Consider the following 14,765-nt stretch of genomic DNA (forward strand, 5'->3'; position numbering starts at 1 on the left):
TGATGCACAGATGTGTTTTTTTCTTTTCTTCATGAGCATTTTATAATAGTTGAAATGTGTAGACTGTAACTTTATATTTGCATTTTAAACATATTATTATCTCCCTCTTCGTTTATGTAGCAAAACATGATCCGCGGGGGCATTTTGGTCAATAAAGAGTTTAAGATACTTTTTCTACGTGACCCAGACGTCTCCTGTGTGGGTAACAACATGCCCAGTTGTGCTTATTATTCCCTCATATACGTCAGTTATTCTTTATTGATGCACACACAAACTTGTATGTGTGTGCTTGCCCTGCAGGCGGAAGAGCCACGCGCTAATGCATGCATACACAAACACTAGTGTTCTTCCACAAACTTTAATAGCATCTCGCAGATACCGAGAAAAGCAAACACTTTTAGATACTTTTGTGTGTTGAACCTAAACAACAAAGCCCTCCAAAGTCTGCTCTTAAGTAACTACGGTGAACTTTGCCCCTACACACGTCAGACAATAAAAGTTGTATCGAGTTATGATAACGAGCACAATGATACATACACTCCTCTCGTTTTATATCCTTGCCTGTAACGTGTGTTCGTGTGCAAGATACGCACACTCTCACGTACCTAATGGTCCTCGCAGAGGTCCCAATGACGGAATGCACGTACACGTCCATGTGCAACTGTAGCAATTCGTCACACGAGTGATTGTTATTGCACGCAATCCCATCCGTAAGACCTTCAGCAATGAATTCACAGACTTGTATGTATGCAGCCTCAAGGTGGGGGAAAGAAACACACCAGTTGTACCTCCTGTAATAGCAGCGACTGCGTCTGTAGTTGCCATGGTAACTCGGACTTACTGGTCTCTCATCTCTCCTGCACTCAGGCCTGACAGAAAGAAGAAAATGCATCTTTTGGAGACATTTGGGGGTCTTAGGAAATGGTTTTAAATCAACCATGTCTGATCCTGTGGACGTGGAAGTAGTAGTCCACAACCACTGGAGTGAACTGGTAACAGTCCATGGACCATTTGGTGCAGATAAAGACTGAACTAAAAATATTTTATTGAGTGTTAGATTAGATTCTGAAAGAAGTTCAGTGAGGTGTGTGGCTCAAGAAGAGCCTACTTGCCCAAAAGCTAACTTTATTGAGGTGGAAATCTCCTCCACCGCATACACAATGGGTAAAAGATGTCTAATATTGTTAAAGACTTGAAATATTATGTGGATTTTTTTTTTGTCATAATAACAGTAATGGCAAACAATTTACTTTCTCATGATACACGATGTAGGCGTGGCTTGTCTCATCATCACTTCTATTCTTTAGTTATAATGTATGGCATCGTCATCTTTGGAAAACAACATTTGCTCACCTTACCATTAGCACAAGATTGTACAGACAACAACTGCATTCAATGGTGAGTTGTATTTTTTGGTTGTAATCTTTTTCTACGCTAGTCTAAATTTCTCAATTTCCGTGGGCCAAAAAAAAAAAGCTAAGGACCACTGGCCTAAAGAGTGCATTAAAAGGGATACAAGATGCATTTGTGCAAATGCTGCCCTTAATATAACTGTTCTCATATTTCTGCGTAATTCTCCCAAGCAAAGGCGACTGTATTAGCGCACTTCTAATAACACAGAACAGCGATGCTTTAAGCTGCAGTCATTGTGTGTGCGCGGTTGCTCTTAAGCAGGGTTTAGCCTACTGTTGGATGTCTGAAACTATGGTCACTTACTGGCATTTAGGTCAGAGCATTACACGGCAACTTTGACACATTCATGTATTGATCTCGTCTGATCTCCGGGAACAATCCGAGTGACGTCGTCCTTTAGAGGGCTGTTTGTGCGTTTTTTTTAGTCCAGTGCAATCTGGGCCTAAATAAGAGGCAAAAAACGCCTCATGGCTCAAACCCAAAGTTTTTTACTCACGCACCCCACCCAAACGCGCACACCACCCAGCCCTCGGAGACCAACAACTTCCACAACTGTGTGTGTATCGCCCAGAATTTTCTACATGTGACGTGTCACATGCTAGGCCTGACTTTCAAACCCCCCCACTGGTAAATATTTTAGTCATTCATGTCTGAGCACAAGACAAATCTTTTTCAGTCTCTCTCGTCAGTCTTCTCCTGTGCCCTGATAATCTGCTTGGTAACGGCGAGCCGTTTCTGGGACCATCCAAAATAAATTTGACAGGGATCAGGTTACCCTTAACCCTCATCTTGCCCCTCTCCCTCGTCTTCCTCCGTCGCCGTAAACATTCCCCCTCTCTCGTGCCAATTCCCACCGTTTAATGTCTTTCCTTTTAAATTCCCTGGACTTTCTATTTCCCATGTGGACACTGTAAAATGTATGGCGTTAATTAAAATCACACTCTCCTAATTGGACCTTTCCCAGGTCCCATTCATAATGTTTAACGTCACACCTCTGCCGGTTTGTACGCATCTCTGTGTGTCACTGGGGGAAATTAAGGGAGCCGGAACGCAGTAAAAGCAAAGTCTGGATACTGCGAGTGTGTGTGGTGCACTCATTAGCCCGTGCCCTCTAATGAGAGCCCCGGGGGGTTAACACCTATGGACAGGGCCCATCGCTATGCCAGCCTGGTTGTAATTATAGCAGCCAGTCCGAAACACGGTGCATTAACTGGCTTCTCTCCGCTCTGTAATTAGAAATGTCAGAGCTGACCTATTGTTCGTTTCGGCCCATCTCTCTTTCTCGATTCTCCGTGGACGCCGAAGTGGGAATTGAACCGACGACTGAGTCCCGAGGCAATTATTTCCAGTGGTGTCACGCTGGTGTGGAGGCCAGCAAAGGAGTGTAAAAAAAAAAAAGAGTGTGGAGAGTCGACACCGCAACAAGCTAGCCACAGTGAAAATGTGCAATTTGCTCCTCGAGAATATTGAAAATACGGCAGTGAGGAGAGAAGAGTTGACTTCCCTTTTTGACCAATCTGTGCATTGTATATGCTCTCTTTTGCGATACAATGAAAAATTCACAGCGAACTTCTCAGGGGGGATCTCTTAGTTTCCTATTTACTTGCTTATTGGCAAACATAAGCACATGGCTGGATATTACAACCTTGAGATTGCTTGACTCAAGGGCTCTTCTTCGCCCTCGAGGTTTACAGATTAATTTCACATTCATGCCATCCTCCAAGGTTGCTTTAATGAAATTTCAAGCCTGCTATATTTTATTTCCTCCAATTTTTACACTAACAAAAAATGTGCGGTGGCTGAGCGGAGGCGGACGGAATTCATTTGAAAAGTTGACACTAAAAATCCATATCGGTGCTGCGCGGTGGATTATGTGAGTACTAAAGTCACCCGCGGTTGCCAGTGATTTTTAAATCCTATTTTGGTGCAACGAGTGGAAATAAACAGTAATATCTTGCTATGAGCAATGGTGGAACTGACACTTTCTGGATCCATGTATCAAAAGATCCAAATAATAAAATTGAAATGTATTTATTTGTTGCATATTCATTAGATAAGAATGTAAGGGCGTTCCAACACGAACACCAAATAATCTATTGTCTCATATTTTCATTTGGAGTCATCATTCCCTAATCTGGCATGTGTTATTGACTGATTTAGGCCAATATGTACAATACGCCACAACATTGTCATTCACACCAAAGCTACTGACGTCAACCCACTTAAGTATAACATCCAATGATCGGATTTCCTCTCACACTGACAGAAGACGGGGCGGACGGCACTCTCAAAACCATGAAATCATCAGCGCTAAAAGGATCATTTAAATACTCCTTCCTGCTGAGGCTACATGACAGAATATTGGATAGCCCGATGACCCGTCGCGCTTGGCTGCTTACAGTCTTTTCCCATAAGCTTGTTATAACTGGACCTCGACCCACCTGCTGTCTGTAATGTGACTGACTGTAATTGGACAAGAGATTCTTTGAGGAGCTAAGTAACCCTGTGCAGTGGTGGCCTTTAGCTTAGTCTTTGTGTAACCCAATGACCTGTCCTTCAATGGTTTCCACTTTAACCTGACCACCATGAAGGTCGTGTAGGGTTACATACCTCCACTGTATGGATGTCATCCATTAGCGGCCGGACACAAAAAGTTTGTTCTCAATAGGAAAGAAGTCACAAGAATACAAAAAAGTCAAAATAAGCGGTTTCGTATCACAGTTTGCGGGTCAAAATTTGAACTTCAACCGTCGAGACAAGCTCAGTGCTACTTACACCACGACCAGCTAGCTTACAACAAGCTTCGCTGACTACTATTGTGGCGAAACACGTTGCGGACTCGCTCGACACTCCTGAGTCAGTAATCATCACCTCCATCGAAGCGAATAAGCTACTCATCTGACAAGTATGGTTCTCACAAAGGGATGACGGGGAAAGCCATGCTAATTGCTAAGCTAACCTACGACTTGAGTTGAGTTTGGGTCGTTCCGCTTTTCAGAGATATCTGGCTGGAACCGCGTTAAAGTGGAGAAAATCCAACTTTGAACAACAAAATAGCAGGCAAATTAATAAGTGTTCAACTCCGGAGAGAAAGTCTAATTGGTAAACAGAACCAGTTAACACAAATGAATTACGCTAAAATACGCCTTATGTCAGCCAGGCGTGGTTTCTTAAAATTTGATATTTTTTCAAAAATCAATACTTTTGGTCAGTCCACACATGTTGGTGTCATTTTTATGAATTATTGGCCAATTTTAAATGTTGGAAATGGCTTGTTCTCTTTGATGATGCAATTTTAACATCTGGAAAGTCACGATGAATGATTGATTAATATGCAAGTAGCATATAATATTTATATCAGTAATATTATTTGTTTTATTTTTGATTTTGACTTTTGAGGTCTGCCTAATAATTTCTCAATACATTACAATTTTTTTTTTTAATGCTCCACAGAATAAGCAAAGTGTGCATTACATTTGCGCATGCGTGAAAATCAAGTAAAAAAATATTGCTACCAAACATAGAAGTCATTTGAATGGCAAAGATTAGAGTGCTGAGAACATGTTTACGTAACTGCACACCTTAAATCTTGCAAGCATTGTTTAAACGACTTTCAGCCTTAAGTGACAAAACGACAGGTGCACTTGGTGCCATTTTTAACTGTCCTAATAGAGTTTATAGGCAAAAAAAAAACACCATTGCAAATCTCCAGAAGACGAAAGTGTACACTTGTAAACCTCCGTTCACTCTTCCCAATTTCCAGACAGAAAAGAAAGATGCAAACAAACATAAAAAAGACTAAAATGGAAAAATATCCTGAAACCGAGGGAACAGACAGAAGCATCACGAAGCTAGCTAGCAGACTTACGTGTAACAAAACTAATGGAGTCATTTAAGAACCTGCTCCCAGCCCCAATTAACCCCTTCAGTGAAGAAAGTCTTTTGATCGCGTTCCGGTGTTGTGTCCTCGGTCCAACTCCCGTTAAAGCGCACACATTCAGTCAAAGTCAGTAATGACACGCTATGCATGTTTAAAATATATTAAATTAAAAAAATCAACTTTCCAATGGTTGAAATGGTCCAAATCAGTGCTTACCCCGTTAGACTCCATTAGTTTTCAATGAAAAGTTGGTAGTAGGCTACCAGCCGGCCTGCCGAGATAGATGCGCACTTCGCTTATTTGAAAGTTGCGCCTCAAATGAAGTCATCAATTCACCAAATTGCTCCTCCCCCAAAAATCTGGACGTGCCTGTGAAGAAAAAAGGTTTGGCATGGAAGCGCCCGCACGTGGTTGCAATCATAGCCAAACATCTCAAACACACCCAATTTTTGCTCCGTTTGTCATTTCCAAACTCCCATTCTTTGACATTCAACTATGATCCCAGGATATCGCACAATGCGTCACACGTCTTTTTGAGGGTGTAGTGCAGGGCGCGGGGCCAACACATGAACACATGTTGCTTGTGCACTTACACCCTCGCTGACAATCCAACACGCTCCCACATCACACAGGAACATTCTGTTTGAATGAGGAGATCAGGACCTCCCTCTCAAGAAAAAAACAAAACATCCTTCCCAATCCCAAAAGCCTCTTTGAACATCTCTTTGTGTCTGCCATACTCAATCACTGTCTTTGAGTCAAACGCCATCTGTGAGCAGTTTTGAGCTCGAGATGAGACCACCCTCTGAACTTTCTTCTCTCTGCCTGTTTGAACTCCAAATGCGACCTTCCAACGGGCCATCACCTGCTGTCATCAGCCAAGTGAATGCGCGGCCTCCGTCTGTTTAGGACTCTTGGATTATTTCAGTGGATGCGTGTCAATAAATCACTCAAGTCAAGTAGGCCTCTTAGTATGTGTGGATGACCCTCAGATGATCAGGTGTGGAATATCCCACGGGGAACATGTTAGACGTATTGTACATCTGCGCTATAAACCATTCAAACGCCTAGTGAATGTGTCTTTTGTTTTACTGTGAAGTTAGACAAGCAGAGGAAAAGTTGAGCATTACTGTACTTTCAATTTTGTAAATGGATGTTTTTTTTTGAGCCATTATCACCACAAACCCCAGAAATGTCAGAGGCCTGTTGAAATATGCTCCACAAACATGACAGACATGCTGGGCAGACGGGGGAAAAAACATACAGTGGAACGACCCTGGCTGCTGGTCTGATTTGTTTGGATTTTGACGCAATTTTTCCGAAATTGGAAATAATGGAAATATCATTTTAAGGGTCAAACACTGTCACTCACATAACACTTTTGATTGGGCACTTTTTCAAAAAATATGTTTAAAAAAATTAACCACTGTTAGCATACAGCTTAATGAAAAATAATAAGACACAGGAAAAAATTTAATTGTTAATTGATGTCTGCATTCAGTTTCATCCCAAAAACATAAAAGTGAGGGGGAAAAAGTGTTTTTCACAGAGCAGCAAAACTACAAATGGTTAAGCAAAATTACACAAGAGAGCTTAATTTATCTGACATGAGTGTATAATGTAAACTATGTGCACTGGCTCAAAAACGTTATTAAATGAAGCTCGGTCAGCAAGATTTGGAAAATGTGCTAAATGTGGGCGGATTGTGCTAACTGAAGGCTAAATGTACACAACCATTAGCACGGATCCACTGAGGCAATTGAGACATGTTCTAAGACATTGGCAATTTGATAAAAGCAATGAGAAATGCCCTTCAGTTGAGACCAATTGTAAGGTAGTTTAGGGATTTGTCCATGGTATTTTGAAAATGTCATCCCAGTTTCAAGAAATGTGCCAAACCTATGGAGAGAAACTGTAATCGCTCCAAATTGTGAACTGCATTTTTTAAATTATTTATTTGTTTGTAAGATTTTGAGCCACTTCTCGAAACGAGTCTAATAGTGAAAAGAATTGCTAACAAAAGCCTTTGAGTCAGAGATGAGATGGAAAATCCATTTTTAAAATGGAAATGCAAGTCATTACAAGTTTAGAAAATCCATTTGGTTTTCCTTTGTTCGGTTGCTCAACTAAACGTCGCAACCTCCCCAGCAATGTTATTGGTGCGAGCCTCAAATCACTACGGTAACCGTAACGATAACACACTCTAGAAACGATCTATTTTAATGATAGATAGATAGATAGATAGATAGATAGATAGATAGATAGATAGATAGATAGATAGATAGATAGATAGATAGATAGATAGATAGATAGATACTCAGTTCACGTTTTCCATTCTGTGAGCACATATCTTTCGGAAGTGTGATTTTGGTTTGTATCTTATGCACTTTTCAAAGCAATTGCAGTATTTGAAATCTTGAATAAGGAAGCATAATAATCGTAGGTGTGTGGCTAAGAGGTTGAGCGTGGGTGGAATTGGCTCGCTGGATTAGCTGATGCCGGTAATTGCACGTACAGGTTTCATTCAAGTGGAACCTTCACATTTTTGGTCAACAGGCACGAAGAAAACAGGTAGTAATGATTACAAAAGAGACTCATTTCTTTTTTTTTGTCCATATGGTGCGTGAGTGTAAAGTGGAACAAGGACTGTCCCTGATATGGAAAGTGCCAGACGGAAATTGAGAACTAAGCATTTGCACAATTATGCAACGAGTTTGTTAATGCCAGTGATTGGAAACAAATAATAAAGAACAGGAGGCTGTGATGAAAAACAAAAAAACAAAACAAAGGGACAATAAAATTGAAGGCACAGCAAGACAGATGTACAATAGTAAAAAGGCATTACTTGATTAAAAGTGTTAGTTGGAAACTTTGGCAATGTGTAGAATGCGGTGGTGGGAGTCAGAAGGCGTTTACGGCATGTCTCCATTGCACCAGATAACCACTCAGGTGAGGAAAGGCACTTGAAGTCAAAGATTTTCTTTAGGAATATGCTCTATGCGTCCTCATCAGTCTAAATACGGCACTGATTAGCAAAACCCTTTTTATTTCAGGGGGCGGCCATTTTGTCTTGTAGGATACTGCCGTGTCATGTGACGTACGCAAGATGAGCCCTTAGGGAACTGTGATGTCATTTTTTGTCGACAGCAAGTGGCAAAATGGCCGCCTTCTGTTACCCTTTTTGAATCTAAGAACAAAAAAAATAGTCAACTTTGCTTAATTTGTATTTCTTATTGGGAACATTTTGTATCCATAAATGTAAATTCCTAAACTTGAAACCTTTATTTAAGTTTTTTTTATATTGAGATTGACAATTATTCTAAATCTCTAACAACAACAACAACAACAAAACTCTTGGAAATAACAATGTTATTATTTTTTATTGTTGTTGTTTGTTTGTTTTTCTCCCTGTTTATAATTTTTATTTTTATTTTATTTTGATGTTTGTAAATTGGATTGACTGGTATTTGCCTTATTCTTCTATTTTCAATTTTAAAAAATTTAACAAGTGAATTTTACTGCTTAATTCATATTCCACAAAGAAAATATTTGACTTGACACCTTTAAATGCCTTAATCAACGATTATCTGGCGCAATAGCAACATGCCGTTAGCTAGCTAGCTAGCTACTGTATGTCTACACCCTGAAAATGAATTTTCCCTTAGGGTTGTCTACTGGCCCAGCTACTTTAGAGCACCTCGTTATCAGCCACGAGTGCACAAACATCGCCGAGAAAACGGCGGAAAAGTGAGGAAGGAGAAACTTTTTTTTTTCTTCAAAAAGTCCGTTTTGACAGCCAGCGTTTACAGTAGACAGAGGCTTCGTGCTAGCCTGGCCACTAATCATTCAAATTTGGCAAGGTTGCTAACAACACTCAACTCTGTAATGTGTCTAAATTAGAAGATTTTTTTTTTTTAATTATGAACTAACATCCACACTAGAATCAGTGTAGCCACAACATATGCTACCAAATTAAGACAAATGTTGCTGAATATCATTTCATGAAACTAATTTAGATTGTAAATGTAGGTTGGAAGTTGTTGATAGTTTTTTGGCCAGTAGAGAAGGCCTTACTGACCCTGACCGCCCACCACTGGTAAGCTGGGATTCAATCTACAAGTGAGGATGTTCTAAACTATATTTGGAAGGGGTCAAGCAATGTGTGACTGTGTGTATGCATTTCAAGAATGCTACCATATCCATGACACACATTCATGCACTTTGCCCCTGCACCTGTAACATTCTAACCTTAGCGAGTGTGAGTGTACGCGTGTGTGGGCGCTTGCAGTTTAGCAGCGAGGTTTTAACGTCTTGGCTGGTCCGTGTGTTGATCCGTTGGGTCTATACAAAGAAACTGTTAGCATAGCTTACGTGTTTGTGGGTTGTTACCCTGGTGAATTAATGCATTAAAGTCAGACGTAATGCAATTACTACATAGCTGAGCAACATCCAAACAAAGTTTGCACAATTATGTCTAGGGGGATTTGTTTAACCCTAAGAGCAATTTATGAGGGCAGGTGCTGATGTTTTTGGGGATTATGTCTGGACAGCAGTTTGTGTTTGTTCCACTTCATTTTGAAGGTGTTTTGGCGAGGTCACGGACTGAGATCCTTACGGGCCGGTCAAATGCTTTCATGCCTAACTTGGAGGAAACATTTCTCTGGACTTTCTTTGGCCTTGAGCAATATCATTTTAGACACATTCCAGAAATTATACTAACATCGCAGTATTTTGGTTTCATTAGAATAGAATTTGCCATGTATGTTAAAAACAAAGCCAGGGGTTATAGCATAATTATGTTTCCACATTGTTTGGGTTCAGTTAGACAATCAATGGAGGTTATCATCTGATTGTGCTGTGTTCTATTTATTTATCAGCGCAAAATAATAAATTGAAGTAAGCAAAATCAATGTGGATAAATATTGAGGATCTGTTTTAATGAATATTTGTAAGGTTACGGTTGCAGATCAATATGTTGATGTACAATTTGTAAAATGAGGTCATAATGTGATACATTCATGAACATTTAATGGACAAGAAGATTATTAAGAGGTTTGTACTGGTGCTAGGTATAAATGTTTTTGTTTTGTTTTTGTTTATGTAATATATTTTTGTAATATGATATTATTTAAAATGACATTTCCATATTGCTAACTTAAGCTTGTACTCACTTTTGTAATATTTAAATGTACAGTAGTGAATATTATGAGGCTGAGTACAGAGCCTTGTGGCACACCCAGACATAAAAGGGCTGATAATTATTATTTACAATAAATAATTTTTGATGAATATGAAGACAATTTTCCATTTCCTTTTGGTTTTGTTTGACTTTGTGATGAACTAATCTGCTTCAGCCATTTTTGTGAAGGATATTTGATTTATACACTAGTTTGTTACATGAAATACTTACTTATTGGGCATTTTATAAATTGATTTAGTACTTAACTCATTTGCTCCCAAAAACTTATAAATACGATCTATTTTAAATGGTTTGTGTCCCAAAGACGTATTTATATGTTTTTTTTGTGTGTGTGTGTGTGGGGGGGGGGGGGGTGTATTCTAGAGCATACAGAAGGCTATGATGCAGCCTCTCTGCAGAGAACGGTTAAATAAATGGTTGTTATTACAAAAACGGCCAGCAGGTGGCATTAGAACAAAAGAGAGTTTAACCAGGGCCATGTTGAAAAAAGCTCATTCACCCACAGTTCTAAACAGATTTGTGAATAATGATGAAACTTAGCTATATTCTAATACTAATTGCTGCAAAATGGAAACAGAGAAATATACTTTTTTCCTGATGAAAGAAAATACTCTAATCTTTCATGTTTTTATAGCAATAGAACACAATATTCTGTGGGCATTACAAAAATCCAGTGAAACAGCCGAGAGTGAAGGGGGTTGCTTCAGTGAAAATGACTGGGAGTGAATGAGTTAATATTGAAAATGTTGTCTGTTGTTAATGTTATGAATTTATCTTAACTGTGAGTAAACGTTGAATATAAATGTATGATATTGTTGGATATAATCGGGCTGAGTACAGAGCAGACATAACTGCTGAGAATGCCTTTTTGACATATATTCAGACATTTCTCACTTTAATTATGGCTTCATTTGACTTTGTGATGAGCATATACCCACGTGCAGCGACATTTTCCATTAAAATTCAGAACATCTTCGTTTGAATCTACAGCGATTGTGACTCATGCAAGAGTTTAGAGTTGCTGACAGACGGTGTAAGCGATGCATATCATTGGCAACATATGCGCACATACAGTAGCCAAATCGGATCCATGAGTGGCCCACGCACAACCGTGTAGGCCACTCGCACCCCACCACCCCCCACCCCCCGCCCGCACCCCACATCGAGGTGATGTCGGTCCATCTGGGATCATTAGCACTGTGGTAATTAATATAGGGCCGAGGCCAGGAGCATGTGCGGAGAGGAGGGAACAAGAGAGACGCCGAGAAAGATAACAGAGGACAATAGAAAGGAAGGATGAAGGAGGGTAATGGATTTTCTCTTGACAAATGCACTGCCTGAGGTTGAGGTTCTCGGGAAAGAAGAGAAGACGAAGAAATCTGGTCCACACGGGCCTGAATAAAACAATAGAGCCGAAAAGGCAACAATTGGAATGGGAAAGTAGCTTGTGTGAGATGTACTTGGTATGTTCTGACCACCGAGTGAACAGATGAATAGGAAAAGGATGGAGCGACAGCAGAAACAACAGATGAGCCGAGAGAACAGACAGGAGGGCAGACGAAGGGAGATGCAGCAGAACAAATGACAGCCGAGCAGTGCGGTTAAATATTTCACTGGGATCGTGTTGGTGCTTTTGTGCACTCGAGTGTGTGTGTTTGTGCATGAGAATGTGTAGTAGTCCCCAGGAGACGGAAAGGAGGACAGGAGTGGCGGGGAGGGAGCAAACGAGCAAAGTGTGTCTGTTGACTAGCCCGGTTAATGATTCCTTTGGTCTGAATAGTGAGACAGTCTTAGCCCATGAGAGTGTGTGTGGGGGTTCATTTAACCCCCCCCCCCCCCCCCCCCCCCCCCGAGGGCGAACACGCAACATTTTTCAACTTTGTCTACATATGGATGAATGTGTTGCACTGTTAGGCACGACTCTGGTGTCATACTCAAAGCACAAATCATGTATTTCTAGTGATGGGAAGTAACTGAGTAAAAATATTATGTTACTGTTCTTAGTAAAATTTTCATGCACGGTGGTACCTTAACCTACGAGTTTCCCAATTTTTACGTTTTTAAAGTTACTTTATGTTGCAAGCCAATATTTATTCACAAGTTGCAATTTCGGACATTAATTAAACATAACAAAAAGTCAAACACAGGCAAACAAAATTGAGACACTAGCAAGGAGCAATTAACTAACTGCACTGTAAGCAAATGTCACACACATGACTTTCAGCTTACACTTTATAAAAAACAGTCTTTACATTCGGTATGAATATTGTTTGTATTTATATATTACGATATGTCTTTCTTTATTAAACAAATGAGACAAATATAAACAAATTGCGCAACATTTTTTGAGAAAAAAAAATTCATCACAGAGCACAAGGACGGCAGTTGTGTTTGTGATATAGTTTGGTATGACAAAATCTACCATCTTATAAAGCAAATTTGTATAGCAACGTTCTCACCACCCAAAGATCATTAACATAAGTGCAGATATAAAAAAAAGAAAAAAAGACAAGCAATAAACTAACTTTGATCTTGGATGCAGATGAAGGCGGCGAGAAGTTCCTAGTTTTCTCTCCGCAACAACTAGCTAGTACTGGCTAGCTAACGACGGCTAGCTAGCACCAATCCCAGCCAGCCAGCATTAACCACACCGCAAAAAGTTTAAGTACACCCTTAAATCACGTTCCCGTTCTTGTCTCGTGTGCTGTGCCGACAGCATTATTTACATTGCCCATAGAAACCGGTAACCCACAATGCAAAGCACGCTGGCCATTGTGGGCAGAATGCTATCAGTGCTATATGTTAAAAGGCTAAGCGTATTGATTTGATAGTGGACACAAAGTGTTATTTATTCATAATAAAGTGTAATTTAATATATTTATATATTCTGCAGTATATATTAAAAAAATAAACATGTAAATATTGAGCATTAAAGTCAACTGGGGTTGAGAAGCAACATATTCCTCATCCACAACCTAATTTAGCTTTACCAAAATTTTGTCGTTCACAAATTATACAACTAATCTAAAAAAAAAACACACACACACACACACACATACAAGGAAAGTGGACTTTTCAGTTGTTATTACAGTATTTTCTAATCCAGCATTTTTGTTACTCATTTCACAACATAAGCGAAGCTATAGGAACATGTTGTTTTGATGCTAGCTAGTCCTTAAGGAACAATGCGCAACATGTAAGGTGCTTTTTTCCTTTTTCATTTGCCAATTATGAGCACTATGTAAGTTAATACAAGTGGGAAATTGCTTTAAATGTCAAGTTATACAACTGGGAGCGACAGTAAAACTGGTGTTTACTTCTGTACTTATATTCCAGCGTTCAAAGTACAAAAGTTGAATCAGTACTTCCACTTTGACCACTTTGTTTTTACTTCGACTTAAATACAGAGTGTGAGTACTTTGGCCAACTCTGTTTATTCTTCACTGTGAACACATGGAGCACTATTTAGCATAAGTGTGCCTCACGGTGTGTGAATTGAAAGACCACCTGTATGCAGATTAATGTGTGTGAAGGGGGGGGGGGGGGGAGATGTGTCTTTGTGGTGCCAGAGAGGCAGCAGCTTGTCAGAGTGTGCCGCTATGAGCCAAAGGGGCTCGGGCCTGCGGGGGGGCCGGGGATAAAGGCAGAGGGCGTCGGGGTGACAAGCTGTCCATGTGAGCATGAAACAATGCCAAGTGTTAACAAGCCTAAGCTGGCTCTAATGGCAAAGATCGGCTGGACAAAAGGCCGCCATTTGAAATGCAATCTGTGATCCGCTAGAGTCAATAGAAGCATATTACGAAGTTTAGCTCCTTTCATCTCCAAGTCATCACGCACAATGTTGATGTTCCATGTGACCTTTTTTTTCCATTGACGCGCAAGCATACACGGCTAATGTCGGGGAGGCAAGGAGGGCGTCTGCAAACCAGGCACCGGGACAACACGTGCGACGGTGTGAGAAAACAAGAGTCAGAGACGTCATCAACAGGTCGTCTTTCTAAAATTAGTGAACCCATCCTTAATTTATCCATGCAAGCAGCAGCCTGCATTTGTGCAAACGTTTTTAGTCTTTATAAAGCTTCAGGGTGACACTTAACGTTTCCACGTGTATTTTTAGACCCAGCTGCCCTTCGGCCATGCGATGTTTTCAATCGTTCACTCCACCTCGATTTGTGTTTCTCTTGTCAGGTGCTCATATATATGACTCAGATATTTTTGTTTCTTTGTTTTCGTGTTGTTGTGTTTTTACCAACTGTATCACTAGGGTAAAAA

The 14,765-nt window shown here is 40.2% G+C and overlaps 1 long non-coding RNA gene across 1 annotated transcript in view; it reads right to left on the reverse strand.

The window, feature by feature from the left end:
- Positions 1-696: 696 nt before the first annotated feature.
- LOC144057956 (uncharacterized) overlaps positions 697-14,765 on the reverse strand; it is a 31,721-nt gene continuing 17,652 nt past the window's right edge. Inside the window, exon 3 of the long non-coding RNA XR_013295356.1 lies at positions 697-869. This is a non-coding gene — a long non-coding RNA (uncharacterized LOC144057956). The remainder of the gene's footprint in view (positions 870-14,765) is intronic.

The sequence above is a fragment of the Vanacampus margaritifer genome, chromosome 9 (genome assembly GCF_051991255.1).
Source record: "Vanacampus margaritifer isolate UIUO_Vmar chromosome 9, RoL_Vmar_1.0, whole genome shotgun sequence".
Classification (NCBI taxonomy): domain Eukaryota; kingdom Metazoa; phylum Chordata; class Actinopteri; order Syngnathiformes; family Syngnathidae; genus Vanacampus; species Vanacampus margaritifer.